The sequence below is a fragment of the Hypanus sabinus genome, chromosome 10 (genome assembly GCF_030144855.1).
Source record: "Hypanus sabinus isolate sHypSab1 chromosome 10, sHypSab1.hap1, whole genome shotgun sequence".
In the NCBI taxonomy this organism is placed as follows: Eukaryota; Metazoa; Chordata; class Chondrichthyes; order Myliobatiformes; family Dasyatidae; genus Hypanus; species Hypanus sabinus.
The window spans coordinates 162,065,618-162,082,035 of record NC_082715.1 but is presented as its reverse complement, the minus strand read 5'-3'; the positions used below and the strand labels follow the sequence as shown (position 1 = coordinate 162,082,035).

Sequence of the window (16,418 nt, the reverse complement as noted above, 5' to 3'; positions counted from 1 at the left end):
TTAAGCGCTAGACGCCCATGCCGGTGAGGTGGTTGGCGTTGGGAGCGATACCAACGTAGCCCTGGAACATAGACTGTTCCCCGTAGCCGACAAAAATGCAGGTATGGCTGACACCCCTGCGAGTGACCATGGTTACACCTTTTCTTTGAAGGAAGTGTGAGGAACCGGAGGAAAAATTATTAAGAGCGATGACAGGTTCCGCCAATTGGAGGTGAAAGATGGTGGAGGGGAGCGGGCTGGGTCTGGTCTCCGGATGGAAACGAAGAACTTTGCAGCCTTTTGGAGCGGGCTGGGGGGGTACAGGAACTGGAAATCCGTAGTAAAAATAATATGATCGGAGTCAGGAAATCTGACATCATTGAAAGTATCAATAGCGTGTAATAAGTCACGGTCGGAAGTAGGAAACCAGTGGGGAAAAGCTGTGTCGAGGGATGCAGTGGTATCTTCATTATAGAGGAGAGGGGAGAGTTGAGGTGTAGAGGAAAGGTGAAGGAAGATGGAGGATCCGAGGACCCGGGGCTGGTGTTGGGACCTGACAGACACAGAGGTGGGGAGGACAAATGAGATTCCCAGCGACAGCGCGTTTTTCCTGTTCCAGACTTACGTAGGAGGACCGGCTGTGTCTCTTTGCCTTCCTGTTCTTTGTCTTCGGCTTCCCACTTCGGTTCTAAACAAAGGAAATTCTCCAGATGCTGGAAATCCGGAGCACAGAATGCTGGGAATCACCAGGCCAGGCTGCATCTATGGACAGTTGATGTCTCACGACGGGCCACTACATAGCTGCTCCTTGACCCTTTGATTTCATCCCGTATTTAGTCTGTGTTATTTCGGAGAGCCTTTGATGTAACTAGGAGCGGCCACAGCCCGGGGTGTAGCGGGGAATACACCCATACACTTTAAATTACTTATTTTTCCAATCCTGATGTCTCGTTCTCTTCCCGATCCGCCTATGTGATCAAATGAATGTCGAATTGGGAAGTAAACTGAATCCCGTCAGTGTTGAAAGATCAGCTGCTCACTGGGAAACTGAACTTCTGTCTGTCAGCAGTCCTCGCGATACTTTGCCGGGTCTTGCCGTCAGATGGCCTTGCAATTATTGTACCAGATGGAGAAGCGAGTGGGTCGAAGACTCTTATAATGAGGGTTGAGGAAGCTCTGCTGGCCTCAATCTTCCCAGGACGTGGAGACGCTGGTCTACTTTTTGACGAAACTGGTGTCATTGAGAGACCAGGTTAGGTCGTCCACTAAATGCACTTCCAGAAACATAGGAACAGAATGAAAGACAAGTTTTCTCTGTACCCGTGTACTCTATCTCTGTAACTGACAAAATTTCAATTCCCACTGCACTCGGTACGGCAGCAGCAGGCAGCGCCCTCTACCGGCCAGAACTGCGTTTCGCAATCTACCTCATTAAGATGGTACAACTAATTATTGATCTCACTGTTCTTTCTCTGTCGCTGTTTCATTTCATTCTGCATTCTGTTACTGCTTTACATTGTTCTCTTTCCATGCACTGTGTAATGGTTTGATCTTCAGGATCAGTGTGAAAGAGAAGCTATTCACTGTATCTCGGTATATACCTTAAAAAATTTTAATCCCCACTGAACGTGATGCGGCAGTAGTAGGGAGCGCTGGACACGGCACCGTTTCCCAGTTGGCAATCCAACACACAGCAAAAGCTGCAGGTTCACCAGCGTCCCTGGGTGGGCTCGAACCACCAACCTTTCGGTTAACAGCCGAACGCGCTCACCGATTGCGCCACAGAGACAAGCTGGAGAAGATTTTAATAAATTGCCCATTCCGGCTTTGGAATATGGTGCCTAGTCATCGATGCTCTGACTCGGCTTTTCACAATGTGCATGAATAGTTTTCATCAGATGATGACGGCCAACGTTAAACAGAAAAGGTTGGAACCACAAACCTGTCAGAATTAAAAGGAATAATACCAATAGATTCTCAGTGAGTCGCCAAATCATTCGGCTACGAGTACACTCTCCTCAAAGAAGGACATTTTACATGCGAAGTAATCACTGTGTTCCAGGAAAGAAGAGGAAAGCACCGATCCCGGGATCAGAGAAACAGGACTGTTCCTGGGTTAAAAGTTGAATCTGCCAGAAATACTCCGCAGCTTAGTCAGCGCCTGTAGAGAGAGAAACAGAGTTCACGTTTCAGGTCGATGACCTTTTCCTGAGTCCCGAGCTCGCCGTTAGACGTAAGGACTCTCACGAAGCCTTTGCAAGATGGCTTGAGATGGGAGAAGATACTGATTTCACTCGCCCTCTCCTTTCTGACACTTTGAATTGCACCCCTTAAATCGAGCACAGAACAGCCTTTGTCTAACAGTTAAAATGTGGCAGAGTCGGATGAAGCAATTATTTCTGGAAACACCGGCGTCTGTCATCGCTTGTCACGCCAAATGACTCTGAGATACGAAGTCGCTGAGTGGATATTTCACGAAGCTGAACACAAAGTTCCTTTTATTTTCACGGCAGATTCTCCCATCCCGCTGTCACCGCTGACTGGGCTGTCCCACATTCCCAAAAACGATGACCACACCAACATCAAACTCGGACTCAAACTCTGTAACGGTTCACAATTTGTTAGGAATATTTCAGTTGCAAGTGCATTTAACGTGGAATCAAATCTCTATCGGGGAAATTAACCCGCGTCTTCCCCGTGATAGACGGGAAAACTAACCACTACTCTAACGAGAAACCAATGCGAAAGAGCTATCTGTCCCTGGGATGTACGAGCACAGAATAGCTGAAAGCGTTACCCCGATGCTTGTTCATTGACTCTGCTACCGCCATGCCCTCTTCAGCATTTGTATGCGACCGTATGATCATAAGACATTAGAGCAGAAACAGGACATTCAGCCCATCGAGTCTGCTCAGACATAATCATGGCTGAACCCGGATACCACTCAATCCCATACACATGGTTTCTCGCCATATCCTTTGACTCCCTGAACGATCAGCAAACTATCAACTTCCGCCTTAAATATACCATAGGCCTTGAATTCCACCGCAGTCTCTGGCAGAACATTCACTCTGTGTTTAAACAATAAACCTTCGTACATCTTTTATAAAAGATCGCCCCTGAATTTCGAGGATGTGCCCATCAGTTGGATACAACCACCAGAGGAAACTTCCTTTCCACATTCGCCTCATGTAGTCCTTCCCACATTCGGTAGGTTGCAATGAAATCCGCCGCATTTTTCTAAACTCCGGTGAGTACAGGATCAATCCTGCCGAACGCTACTCACTCGCTCAATCTTCAGCTCCAGAAATCATCTTTGTGAAACTTCTCTGGGCTCTCTTCCATAACAGAACATCATTTCTGAGATACGGGGGTTAAAAGCGTTGACAATACCCCAAATGCAGCCTGACTAGTGTCTCATAGAGCCTCAGCATTATCTCCTTACCTTTTAATATTTTATTCCTATTGAAATAAATGCTAATATTGTATTTGCCATATTTACGAAATACTCAAGCTGTGAATTACTTGAGTATTCCCAAACTTTCTTCCCATTTAGATACTAGTCCGTACTATTGTTCCTTTCACCAAATTGCATTATCGTACAATTCCAAAACTGTATTCCAGCTGCCCTTTTTTTGTCCAATCTTCCAATTGTTTAAGACCGGCTGCAACTGCATTGCTTCGTCAGCCCTACCTACTCCACCTCATCTACCTTTGCATCATTCACAAACTTTGCCAGAAATTGTATAATCTGAATCACTGACAGATAATGTGAACAGTATTAAATTATGTCCCACGAGGAACACCACTAGTCGGTGGGAGGCAACTAGAAAAGTGCCCTGTATTCCCACTCGCTGCCACCTGTCAAATACAGAGCTTTCAGTTCTGTACGCTTTGCACTATTGACTTTTGGCTCTGTGCTACAATTTAATTCTTTGCACCATCTGCATTTACACCCAGTCATTGCATTGTCCTTCCTTACATTAATATTACACCCATCATCACTTGTAAACTTGCTGGCTCGTCCTCTGCTCCATCATGCTGGTTCCCATCTCCCTGAAAGGGGTTGCGTAGCCATGGACAGCGTGCAACAGCGTCTGCAATTTCTGGGGGAATCCTATCATCACCCCATTTGGGTCACACGGTAACTGGGATTAGTCATATCAAGGGACACTTCCTGGAGCAATCGGAGAACCGGTGTTAGGGGAGATCCTTGAAACACAGGAGCCACGGGATGCTAGAAAGGCCCTTTGTTGTACTGGCTGAGGATCAGAAGGATGATGGCTGATCTCAATGGGAACCGAAATATACGGCAAAGCGTGTCTAGAGTGGACATGGTGAGGATGTTCCCATTACTAAGAGAGACTGGGATCTGTGGGCTCTGCCTCAGAACAAAGGCTGACTCAGAGGATATCTTCAGTCAGGTGACGGTGATTTCTGGGATTGATTGTCGCAGCGGGCAATGGAAGAACTTATTCGGTGCATTTAAGGCAGAGATATATGGGGTCGTGATTGGTAAAGGAGATGCCAATTAATGGGAGACGTCAGATCAACAGTTTCTAGAAAAAAAACTATGACTGAATAGCTGAGTAATCTTGATCAGTGAAGTAATTCTGACCCAACTCTTTTGAAAACATATGGCCACTGGTTCGTCTTGGGGCTCCCGTGGGGAGGTGGGGGGGGTTGATTATCACGGTCTCGATGATTAATTCCCTACTTTCTCGTAATTTCCTTTGATTGTGCCACGGTTCCCACCTTTAATTTCCCATTTGCTTCTAATACTCTTGGATGACTACACACTTGTTTTCATGAAGCCCTGCAGCATAAAACGCCCAGCGTTACAAACTCTAGACTCCACATCGTTGGTTTTGCCTGTGTGGGATTTAACATTTCCCGCCAGCTTCGGACCGTGTATTCTAAGCTTTGCTCCAGTTTCAAGGTTTCCCTATGAAACTCGGTCCCTCTGTGTCAAGGCTCCGTGTCAAGATCCCTCCTGTTTGCTGTTCAGCGTTCACGTCCGCGTAAGCATCCTAACTGACTCGCTGTGTCTGTGTCCTGCACTTGGGTTCGCTTTATTAGCTCATTGCAACGGCCATCACCGGCTGTCCGAACTGGATTGGGAAGCGGAATTAAAATGGGTAACTACTGGGAGATTTTGCTTTTTCTGGTAGGTGATTGGTGAAGCGGACTCACTGAAATAGAAAATGACTCACCGATGACTCGAACAGACTCACAGGTGAAGTGCCACCTCACCTGGAAGGACTGTTTGACGGAGGAGGTGCAAGGGCAGGTGTATCACTGATTTCACTTGTAAGAGTATGTGGCAGGAGAGAAGCCGGTGGGAAGGGACAAACAGAAAAGTGATTTACGTAGACTCGTTGCGTAAAGCAGAAATGGGTGGGGATCGGAAAGCTGTGTTTGGTGGCGGAATCCCGTTGGTGATGGCGAATGTTACGCAGAATTAAGCGCTAGACGCCCATGCCGGTGAGGTGGTTGGCGTTGGGAGCGATACCAACGTAGCCCTGGAACATAGACTGTTCCCCGTAGCCGACAAAAATGCAGGTATGGCTGACACCCCTGCGAGTGACCATGGTTACACCTTTTCTTTGAAGGAAGTGTGAGGAACCGGAGGAAAAATTATTAAGAGCGATGACAGGTTCCGCCAATTGGAGGTGAAAGATGGTGGAGGGGAGCGGGCTGGGTCTGGTCTCCGGATGGAAACGAAGAACTTTGCAGCCTTCCTGGAGCGGGCTGGGGGTGTACAGGAACTGGAAATCCGTAGTAAAAATAATATGATCGGAGTCAGGAAATTTGACATCGTTGAAAATATCAATAGCGTGTAATAAGTCACGGTCGGAAGTAGGAAACCAGTGGGGAAAAGCTGTGTCGAGGGATGCAGTGGTATCTTCATTATAGAGGAGAGGGGAGAGTTGAGGTGTAGAGGAAAGGTGAAGGAAGATGGAGGATCCGAGGACCCGGGGCTGGTGTTGGGACCTGACAGACACAGAGGTGGGGAGGACAAATGAGATTCCCAGCGACAGCGCGTTTTTCCTGTTCCAGACTTACGTAGGAGGACCGGCTGTGTCTCTTTGCCTTCCTGTTCTTTGTCTTCGGCTTCCCACTTCGGTTCTAAACAAAGGAAATTCTCCAGATGCTGGAAATCCGGAGCAGAGAATGCTGGGAATCACCAGGCCAGGCTGCATCTATGGACAGTTGATGTCTCTCGACGGGCCACTACATAGATGCTCCTTGAACCTTTGATTTCATCCCGTATTTAGTCTGTGTTATTTCGGAGAGCCTTGGATGTAACTAGGAGCGGCCACAGCCCGGGGTGTAGCGGGGAATACACCCATACACTTTAAATTACTTATTTTTCCAATCCTGATGTCTCGTTCTCTTCCCGATCCGCCTATGTGATCAAATGAATGTCGAATTGGGAAGTAAACTGAATCCCGTCAGTGTTAAAAGATCAGCTGCTCACTGGGAAACTGAACTTCTGTCTGTCAGCAGTCCTCGCGATACTTTGCCGGGTCTTGCCGTCAGATGGCCTTGCAATTATTGTACCAGATGGAGAAGCGAGTGGGTCGAAGACTCTTATAATGAGGGTTGAGGAAGCTCTGCTGGCCTCAATCTTCCCAGGACGTGGAGACGCTGGTCTACTTTTTGACGAAACTGGTGTCATTGAGAGACCAGGTTAGGTCGTCCACTAAATGCACTTCCAGAAACATAGGAACAGAAAGAAAGACAAGTTTTCTCTGTACCCGTGTACTCTATCTCTGTAACTGACAAAATTTCAATTACCACAGCACTCGGTACGGCAGCAGCAGGCAGCGCCCTCTACCGGCCAGAACAGCGTTTCCCAATCTACCTCATTAAGATGCTACAACTAATTATTTATCTCACTGTTCTTTCTCTGTCGCTGTTTCATTTCATTCTGCATTCTGTTACTGCTTTACATTGTTCTCTTTCCATGCACTGTGTAATGGTTTGATCTCCAGGATCAGTGTGAAAGAGAAGCTATTCACTGTATCTCGGTATGTACCTTAAACAATTTTAATCCCCACTGAACGTGATGCGGCAGTAGTAGGGAGCGCTGGACACGGCACCGTTTCCCAGCTGGCAATCCAACACACAGCAAAAGCTGCCGGTTCACCAGCGTCCCTGGGTGGGCTCGAACCACCAACCTTTCGGTTAACAGCCGAACGCGCTCACAGATTGCGCCACAGAGACAAGCTGGAGAAGGTTTTAATAAATTGCCCATTCCGGCTTTGGAATATGGTGCCGAGTCATCGATGCTCTGACTCGGCTTTTCACAATGTGCATGAATAGTTTTCATCAGTTGGTGACGGACAACATACAACAGAAAAGGTTGGAACCACAGACTTGTCAGAATTAGAAGGATAAGTACCAATAGATTCTCAGTGAGTCGCCAAATCATTCGGCTACGAGTACACTCTCCTCAAAGAAGGACATTTTACATGCGAAGTAATCACTGTGTCCCAGGAAGGAAGAGGAAAGCACCGATCCCGGGATCAGAGAAACAGGACTGTTCCTGGGTTAAAAGTTGAATCTGCCGGAAATACTCCGCAGCTTAGTCAGCGTCTGTGCAGAGAGAAACAGAGTTCACGTTTCAGGTCGATGACCTTTTCCTGAGTCCCGAGCTCGCCGTTAGACGTAAGGACTCTCACGAAGCCTTTGCAAGATGGCTTGAGATGGGAGAAGATACTGATTTCACTCGCCCTCTCCTTTCTGACACTTTGAATTGCACCCCTTAAATCGAGCACAGAACAGCCTTTGTCTAAAGTTTAAAATGTGACAGAGACGGATGAAGCAATTATTTCTGGAAACACCGGCGTCTGTCATCGCGTGTCACGCCAAATGACTCTGAGATACGAAGTCGCTGAGTGGATATTTCACGAAGCTGAAAACAAAGTTCCTTTTTTTTCACGGCAGATTCTCCCATCCCGCTGTCACCGCTGACTGGGCTGTCCCACATTCCCAAAAACGATGATCACACCAACATCAAACTCGGACTCGACCGATTCACAATCGGTGAACGGTTCACAATTTGTTTGGAATATTTGAGTTGCAAGTGCATTTAACGTGGAATCATTTCTCTGTCGGGGAAATTAACCCGCGTCTTCCCCGGGATAGACGTGAACACTAACCACTGCTCTAACGAGAAACCAATGTGAAAGAGCTATCTGTCCCTGGGATGTACGAGCACAGAATAGCTGAAAGCGTTACCCCGATGCTTGTTCATTGACTCTGCCACCGCCATGCCCTCTTCAGCATTTGTATGCGACCGTATGATCATAAGACATTGGAGCAGAAACAGGACATTCAGCCCATCGAGTCTGCTCAGACATAATCATGGCTGAACCCGGATACCACTCAATCCCATACACATGGTTTCTCGCCATATCCTTTGACTCCCTGAACGATCAGCAAACTATCAACTTCCGCCTTAAATATACCATAGGCCTTGAATTCCACCGCAGTCTCTGGCAGAACATTCACTCTGTGTTTAAACAATAAACCTTCGTACATCTTTTCTAAAAGATCGCCCCTGAATTTCGAGGATGTGCCCATCAGTTGGATACAACCACCAGAGGAAACTTCCTTTCCACATTCGCCTCATGTAGTCCTTCCCACATTCGGTAGGTTGCAATGAAATCCGCCGCATTTTTCTAAACTCCGGTGAGTACAGGATCAATCCTGCCGAACGCTACTCACTCGCTCAATCTTCAGCTCCAGAAATCATCTTTGTGAAACTTCTCTGGGCTCTCTTCCATAACAGAACATCATTTCTGAGATACGGGGGTTAAAAGCGTTGACAATACCCCAAATGCAGCCTGACTAGTGTCTCATAGAGCCTCAGCATTATCTCCTTACCTTTTAATATTTTATTCCTATTGAAATAAATGCTAATATTGTATTTGCCATATTTACGAAATACTCAAGCTGTGAATTACTTGAGTATTCCCAAACTTTCTTCCCATTTAGATACTAGTCCGTACTATTGTTCCTTTCACCAAATTGCATTATCGTACAATTCCAAAACTGTATTCCAGCTGCCCTTTTTTTGTCCAATCTTCCAATTGTTTAAGACCGGCTGCAACTGCATTGCTTCGTCAGCCCTACCTACTCCACCTCATCTACCTTTGCATCATTCACAAACTTTGCCAGAAATTGTATAATCTGAATCACTGACAGATAATGTGAACAGTATTAAATTATGTCCCACGAGGAACACCACTAGTCGGTGGGAGGCAACTAGAAAAGTGCCCTGTATTCCCACTCGCTGCCACCTGTCAAATACAGAGCTTTCAGTTCTGTACGCTTTGCACTATTGACTTTTGGCTCTGTGCTACAATTTAATTCTTTGCACCATCTGCATTTACACCCAGTCATTGCATTGTCCTTCCTTACATTAATATTACACCCATCATCACTTGTAAACTTGCTGGCTCGTCCTCTGCTCCATCATGCTGGTTCCCATCTCCCTGAAAGGGGTTGCGTAGCCATGGACAGCGTGCAACAGCGTCTGCAATTTCTGGGGGAATCCTATCATCACCCCATTTGGGTCACACGGTAACTGGGATTAGTCATATCAAGGGACACTTCCTGGAGCAATCGGAGAACCGGTGTTAGGGGAGATCCTTGAAACACAGGAGCCACGGGATGCTAGAAAGGCCCTTTGTTGTACTGGCTGAGGATCAGAAGGATGATGGCTGATCTCAATGGGAACCGAAATATACGGCAAAGCGTGTCTAGAGTGGACATGGTGAGGATGTTCCCATTACTAAGAGAGACTGGGATCTGTGGGCTCTGCCTCAGAACAAAGGCTGACTCAGAGGATATCTTCAGTCAGGTGACGGTGATTTCTGGGATTGATTGTCGCAGCGGGCAATGGAAGAACTTATTCGGTGCATTTAAGGCAGAGATATATGGGGTCGTGATTGGTAAAGGAGATGCCAATTAATGGGAGACGTCAGATCAACAGTTTCTAGAAAAAAAACTATGACTGAATAGCTGAGTAATCTTGATCAGTGAAGTAATTCTGACCCAACTCTTTTGAAAACATATGGCCACTGGTTCGTCTTGGGGCTCCCGTGGGGAGGTGGGGGGGGTTGATTATCACGGTCTCGATGATTAATTCCCTACTTTCTCGTAATTTCCTTTGATTGTGCCACGGTTCCCACCTTTAATTTCCCATTTGCTTCTAATACTCTTGGATGACTACACACTTGTTTTCATGAAGCCCTGCAGCATAAAACGCCCAGCGTTACAAACTCTAGACTCCACATCGTTGGTTTTGCCTGTGTGGGATTTAACATTTCCCGCCAGCTTCGGACCGTGTATTCTAAGCTTTGCTCCAGTTTCAAGGTTTCCCTATGAAACTCGGTCCCTCTGTGTCAAGGCTCCGTGTCAAGATCCCTCCTGTTTGCTGTTCAGCGTTCACGTCCGCGTAAGCATCCTAACTGACTCGCTGTGTCTGTGTCCTGCACTTGGGTTCGCTTTATTAGCTCATTGCAACGGCCATCACCGGCTGTCCGAACTGGATTGGGAAGCGGAATTAAAATGGGTAACTACTGGGAGATTTTGCTTTTTCTGGTAGGTGATTGGTGAAGCGGACTCACTGAAATAGAAAATGACTCACCGATGACTCGAACAGACTCACAGGTGAAGTGCCACCTCACCTGGAAGGACTGTTTGACGGAGGAGGTGCAAGGGCAGGTGTATCACTGATTTCACTTGTAAGAGTATGTGGCAGGAGAGAAGCCGGTGGGAAGGGACAAACAGAAAAGTGATTTACGTAGACTCGTTGCGTAAAGCAGAAATGGGTGGGGATCGGAAAGCTGTGTTTGGTGGCGGAATCCCGTTGGTGATGGCGAATGTTACGCAGAATTAAGCGCTAGACGCCCATGCCGGTGAGGTGGTTGGCGTTGGGAGCGATACCAACGTAGCCCTGGAACATAGACTGTTCCCCGTAGCCGACAAAAATGCAGGTATGTCTGACACCCCTGCGAGTGACCATGGTTACACCTTTTCTTTGAAGGAAGTGTGAGGAACCGGAGGAAAAATTATTAAGAGCGATGACAGGTCCCGCCAATTGGAGGTGAAAGATGGTGGAGGGGAGCGGGCTGGGTCTGGTCTCCGGATGGAAACGAAGAACTTTGCAGCCTTCCTGGAGCGGGCTGGGGGTGTACAGGAACTGGAAATCCGTAGTAAAAATAATATGATCGGAGTCAGGAAATTTGACATCATTGAAAGTATCAATAGCGTGTAATAAGTCACGGTCGGAAGTAGGAAACCAGTGGGGAAAAGCTGTGTCGAGGGATGCAGTGGTATCTTCATTATAGAGGAGAGGGGAGAGTTGAGGTGTAGAGGAAAGGTGAAGGAAGATGGAGGATCCGAGGACCCGGGGCTGGTGTTGGGACCTGACAGACACAGAGGTGGGGAGGACAAATGAGAATCCCAGCGGCAGCGCGTTTTTCCTGTTCCAGACTTACGTAAGAGGACCGGCTGTGTCTCTTTGCCTTCCTGTTCTTTGTCTTCGGCTTCCCACTTCGGTTCTAAACAAAGGAAATTCTCCAGATGCTGGAAATCCGGAGCACAGAATGCTGGGAATCACCAGGCCAGGCAGCATCTATGGACAGTTGATGTCTCACGACGGGCCACTACATAGATGCTCCTTGACCCTTTGATTTCATCCCGTATTTAGTCTGTGTTATTTCGGAGAGCCTTGGATGTAACTAGGAGTGGCCACAGCCTGAGGTGTAGCGGGGAATACACCCATACACTTTAAATTACTTATTTTTCCAATCCTGACGTCTCGTTCTCTTCCCGATCCGTCTATGTGATCAAATGAATGTCGAATTGGGAAGTGAACTGAATCCCGTCAGTGTTGAAAGATCAGCTGCTCACTGGGAAACTGAACTTCTGTCTGTCAGCAGTCCTCGCGATACTTTGCCGGGTCTTGCCGTCAGATGGCCTTGCAATTATTGTACAAGCTGGAGAAGCGAGTGGGTCGAAGACTCTTATAATGAGGGTTGAGGAAGCTCTGCTGGCCTCAATCTTCCCAGGACGTGGAGACGCTGGTCTACTTTTTGACGAAACTGGTGTCATTGAGAGACCAGGTTAGGTCGTCCACTGAATGCACTTCCAGAAACATAGGAACAGAATGAAAGACAAGTTTTCTCTGTACCCGTGTACTCTATCTCTGTAACTGACAAAATTTCAATTACCACAGCACTCGGTACGGCAGCAGCAGGCAGCGCCCTCTACCGGCCAGAACAGCGTTTCCCAATCTACCTCATTAAGATGCTACAACTAATTATTGATCTCACTGTTCTTTCTCTGTCGCTGTTTCATTTCATTCTGCATTCTGTTACTGCTTTACGTTGTTCTCTTTCCATGCACTGTGTAATTGTTTGATCTTCAGGATCAGTGTGAAAGAGAAGCTATTCACTGTATCTCGGTATATACCTTAAAAAATTTTAATCCCCACTGAACGTGATGCGGCAGTAGTAGGGAGCGCTGGACACGGCACCGTTTCCCAGTTGGCAATCCAACACACAGCAAAAGCTGCAGGTTCACCAGCGTCCCTGGGTGGGCACGAACCACCAACCTTTCGGTTAACAGCCGAACGCGCTCACCGATTGCGCCACAGAGACAAGCTGGAGAAGATTTTAATAAATTGCCCATTCCGGCTTTGGAATATGGTGCCTAGTCATCGATGCTCTGACTCGGCTTTTCACAATGTGCATGAATAGTTTTCATCAGATGATGACGGCCAACGTTAAACAGAAAAGGTTGGAACCACAAACCTGTCAGAATTAAAAGGAATAATACCAATAGATTCTCAGTGAGTCGCCAAATCATTCGGCTACGAGTACACTCTCCTCAAAGAAGGACATTTTACATGCGAAGTAATCACTGTGTCCCAGGAAAGAAGAGGAAAGCACCGATCCCGGGATCAGAGAAACAGGACTGTTCCTGGGTTAAAAGTTGAATCTGCCGGAAATACTCCGCAGCTTAGTCAGCGCCTGTAGAGAGAGAAACAGAGTTCACGTTTCAGGTCGATGACCTTTTCCTGAGTCCCGAGCTCGCCGTTAGACGTAAGGACTCTCACGAAGCCTTTGCAAGATGGCTTGAGATGGGAGAAGATACTGATTTCACTCGCCCTCTCCTTTCTGACACTTTGAATTGCACCCCTTAAATCGAGCACAGAACAGCCTTTGTCTAACAGTTAAAATGTGGCAGAGTCGGATGAAGCAATTATTTCTGGAAGCACCGGCGTCTGTCATCGCTTGTCACGCCAAATGACTCTGAGATACGAAGTCGCTGAGTGGATATTTCACGAAGCTGAACACAAAGTTCCTTTTATTTTCACGGCAGATTCTCCCTTCCCGCTGTCACCGCTGACTGGGCTGTCCCACATTCCCAAAAACGATGACCACACCAACATCAAACTCGGACTCAAACTCTGTAACGGTTCACAATTTGTTAGGAATATTTGAGTTGCAAGTGCATTTAACGTGGAATCACTTCTCTATCGGGGAAATTAACCCGCGTCTTCCCCGTGATAGACGGGAAAACTAACCACTACTCTAACGAGAAACCAATGCGAAAGAGCTATCTGTCCCTGGGATGTACGAGCACAGAATAGCTGAAAGCGTTACCCCGATGCTTGTTCATTGACTCTGCTACCGCCATGCCCTCTTCAGCATTTGTATGCGACCGTATGATCATAAGACATTAGAGCAGAAACAGGACATTCAGCCCATCGAGTCTGCTCAGACATAATCATGGCTGAACCCGGATACCACTCAATCCCATACACATGGTTTCTCGCCATATCCTTTGACTCCCTGAACGATCAGCAAACTATCAACTTCCGCCTTAAATATACCATAGGCCTTGAATTCCACCGCAGTCTCTGGCAGAACATTCACTCTGTGTTTAAACAATAAACCTTCGTACATCTTTTCTAAAAGATCGCCCCTGAATTTCGAGGATGTGCCCATCAGCTGGATACAACCACCAGAGGAAACATCCTTTCCACATTCGCCTCATGTAGTCCTTCCCACATTCGGTAGGTTGCAATGAAATCCGCCGCATTTTTCTAAACTCCGGTGAGTACAGGATCAAACCTGCCGAACGCTACTCACTCGCTCAATCTTCAGCTCCAGAAATCATCTTTGTGAAACTTCTCTGGGCTCTCTTCCATAACAGAACATCATTTCTGAGATACGGGGGTTAAAAGCGTTGACAATACCCCAAATGCAGCCTGACTAGTGTCTCATAGAGCCTCAGCATTATCTCCTTACCTTTTAATATTTTATTCCTATTGAAATAAATGCTAATATTGTATTTGCCATATTTACGAAATACTCAAGCTGTGAATTACTTGAGTATTCCCAAACTTTCTTCCCATTTAGATACTAGTCCGTACTATTGTTCCTTTCACCAAATTGCATTATCGTACAATTCCAAAACTGTATTCCAGCTGCCCCTTTTTTGTCCAATCTTCCAATTGTTTAAGACCGGCTGCAACTGCATTGCTTCGTCAGCCCTACCTACTCCACCTCATCTACCTTTGCATCATTCACAAACTTTGCCAGAAATTGTATAATCTGAATCACTGACAGATAATGTGAACAGTATTAAATTATGTCCCACGAGGAACACCACTAGTCGGTGGGAGGCAACTAGAAAAGTGCGCTGTATTCCCACTCGCTGCCACCTGTCAAATACAGAGCTTTCAGTTCTGTATGCTTTGCACTATTGACTTTTGGCTCTGTGCTACAATTTAGTTCTTTGCACCATCTGCATTTACACCCAGTCATTGCATTGTCCTTCCTTACATTAATATTACACCCATCATCACTTGTAAACTTGCTGGCTCGTCCTCTGCTCCATCATGCTGGTTCCCATCTCCCTGAAAGGGGTTGCGTAGCCATGGACAACGTGCAACAGCGTCTGCAGTTTCTGGGGGAATCCTATCATCACCCCATTTGGGTCAGACGGTAACTGGGATTAGTCATATCAAGGGACACTTCCTGGAGCAATCGGAGAACCGGTGTTAGGGGATATCCTTGAAACACAGGAGCCACGGGATGCTAGAAAGGCCCTTTGTTGTACGGGCTGAGGATCAGAAGGATGATGGCGGATCTCAATGGGAACCGAAATATACGGCAAAGCGTGTCTAGAGTGGACATGGTGAGTATGTTCCCATTAATAAGAGAGACTGGGATCTGTGGGCTCTGCCTCAGAACAAAGGCTGACTCAGAGGATATCTTCAGTCAGGTGACGGTGATTTCTGGGATTGATTGCCGCAACGGGCAATGGAAGAACTTATTCGGTGCATTTAAGACACAGATATATGGGGTCGTGATTGGTAAAGGAGATACCAATTAATGGGAGACGTCAGATCATCAGTTTCTGAAAAAAAAAAGCTATGACTAAAAATCTCAGAAATCTTGATCAGTGAAGTAATTCTGACCCAATTTTTTTGTGAACATACGGCCATTGGTTCGTCTAGGGGCTCCCGTGGTGGTGGTGGGGGGTGGGGTTATTATCTCGGTCTCGATCATTAATTCCCTACTTTCTCCTAATTTCCTTTGATTGTGCCACGGTTCCCACCTTTAATTTCCCATTTGCTTCTAATTCTCTTGGATGACGACACACCTGGTTTCCATGAAGCCCTGCAGCATAAAACCCCCAGCGTTACAAACTCTAGACTCCACATCGTTGGTTTTGCCTGTGTGGGATTTAACATTTCCCGCCCGCTTAGGACCGTGTGTTCTAAGCTTTGCTCCAGTTTCAAGGTTTCCCTATGAAGCTCGGTCCCTCTGTGTCAAGGCTCCGTGTCAAGATCCCTCCTGTTTGCTGTTCAGCGTTCACGTCCGCGTAAGCATCCTAACTGACTCGCCGTGTTTGTGTCCTGCACTTGGGTTCGCTTTATTAGCTCATTGCAACGGCCATCACCGGCTGTCCGAACTGGATTGGGAAGCGGAATTAAAATGGGTAACTACTGGGAGATTTTGCTTTTTCTGGTAGGTGACTGGTGAAGCGGACTCACTGAAATAGAAAATGACTCACCGATGACTCGAACAGACTCACAGGTGAAGTGCCACCTCACCTGGAAGGACTGTTTGACGGAGGAGGTGCAAGGGCAGGTGTATCACTGATTTCACTTGTAAGAGTAAGTGGCAGGAGAGAAGCCGGTGGGAAGGGACGAACAGAAAAGTGATTTACGTAGACTCGTTGCGTAAAGCAGAAATGGGTGGGGATCAGAAAGCTGTGTTTGGTGGCGGAATCCCGTTGGTGATGGCGAATGTTACGCAGAATTAAGCGCTTGACGCCGATGCCGGAGAGGTGGTTGGCGTTGGGAGCGATACCAACGTAGCCCTGGAACATAGACTGTTCCC

At 47.0% G+C, this 16,418-nt stretch overlaps 3 non-coding genes across 3 annotated transcripts; all 3 read right to left on the bottom strand.

Moving 5' to 3' along the window:
• Positions 1-1,694: 1,694 nt before the first annotated feature.
• On the bottom strand, positions 1,695-1,768 carry trnan-guu (transfer RNA asparagine (anticodon GUU)). The gene has a single exon. It is a non-coding gene; the product is annotated as a tRNA-Asn (tRNA).
• A 5,367-nt stretch (positions 1,769-7,135) lies between these two features.
• trnan-guu (transfer RNA asparagine (anticodon GUU)) lies at positions 7,136-7,209 on the bottom strand. The gene has a single exon. It is a non-coding gene; the product is annotated as a tRNA-Asn (tRNA).
• A 5,376-nt stretch (positions 7,210-12,585) lies between these two features.
• Positions 12,586-12,659, bottom strand: trnan-guu (transfer RNA asparagine (anticodon GUU)). Its single transcript has one exon. It is a non-coding gene; the product is annotated as a tRNA-Asn (tRNA).
• Between the last annotated feature and the right edge of the window lie 3,759 nt (positions 12,660-16,418).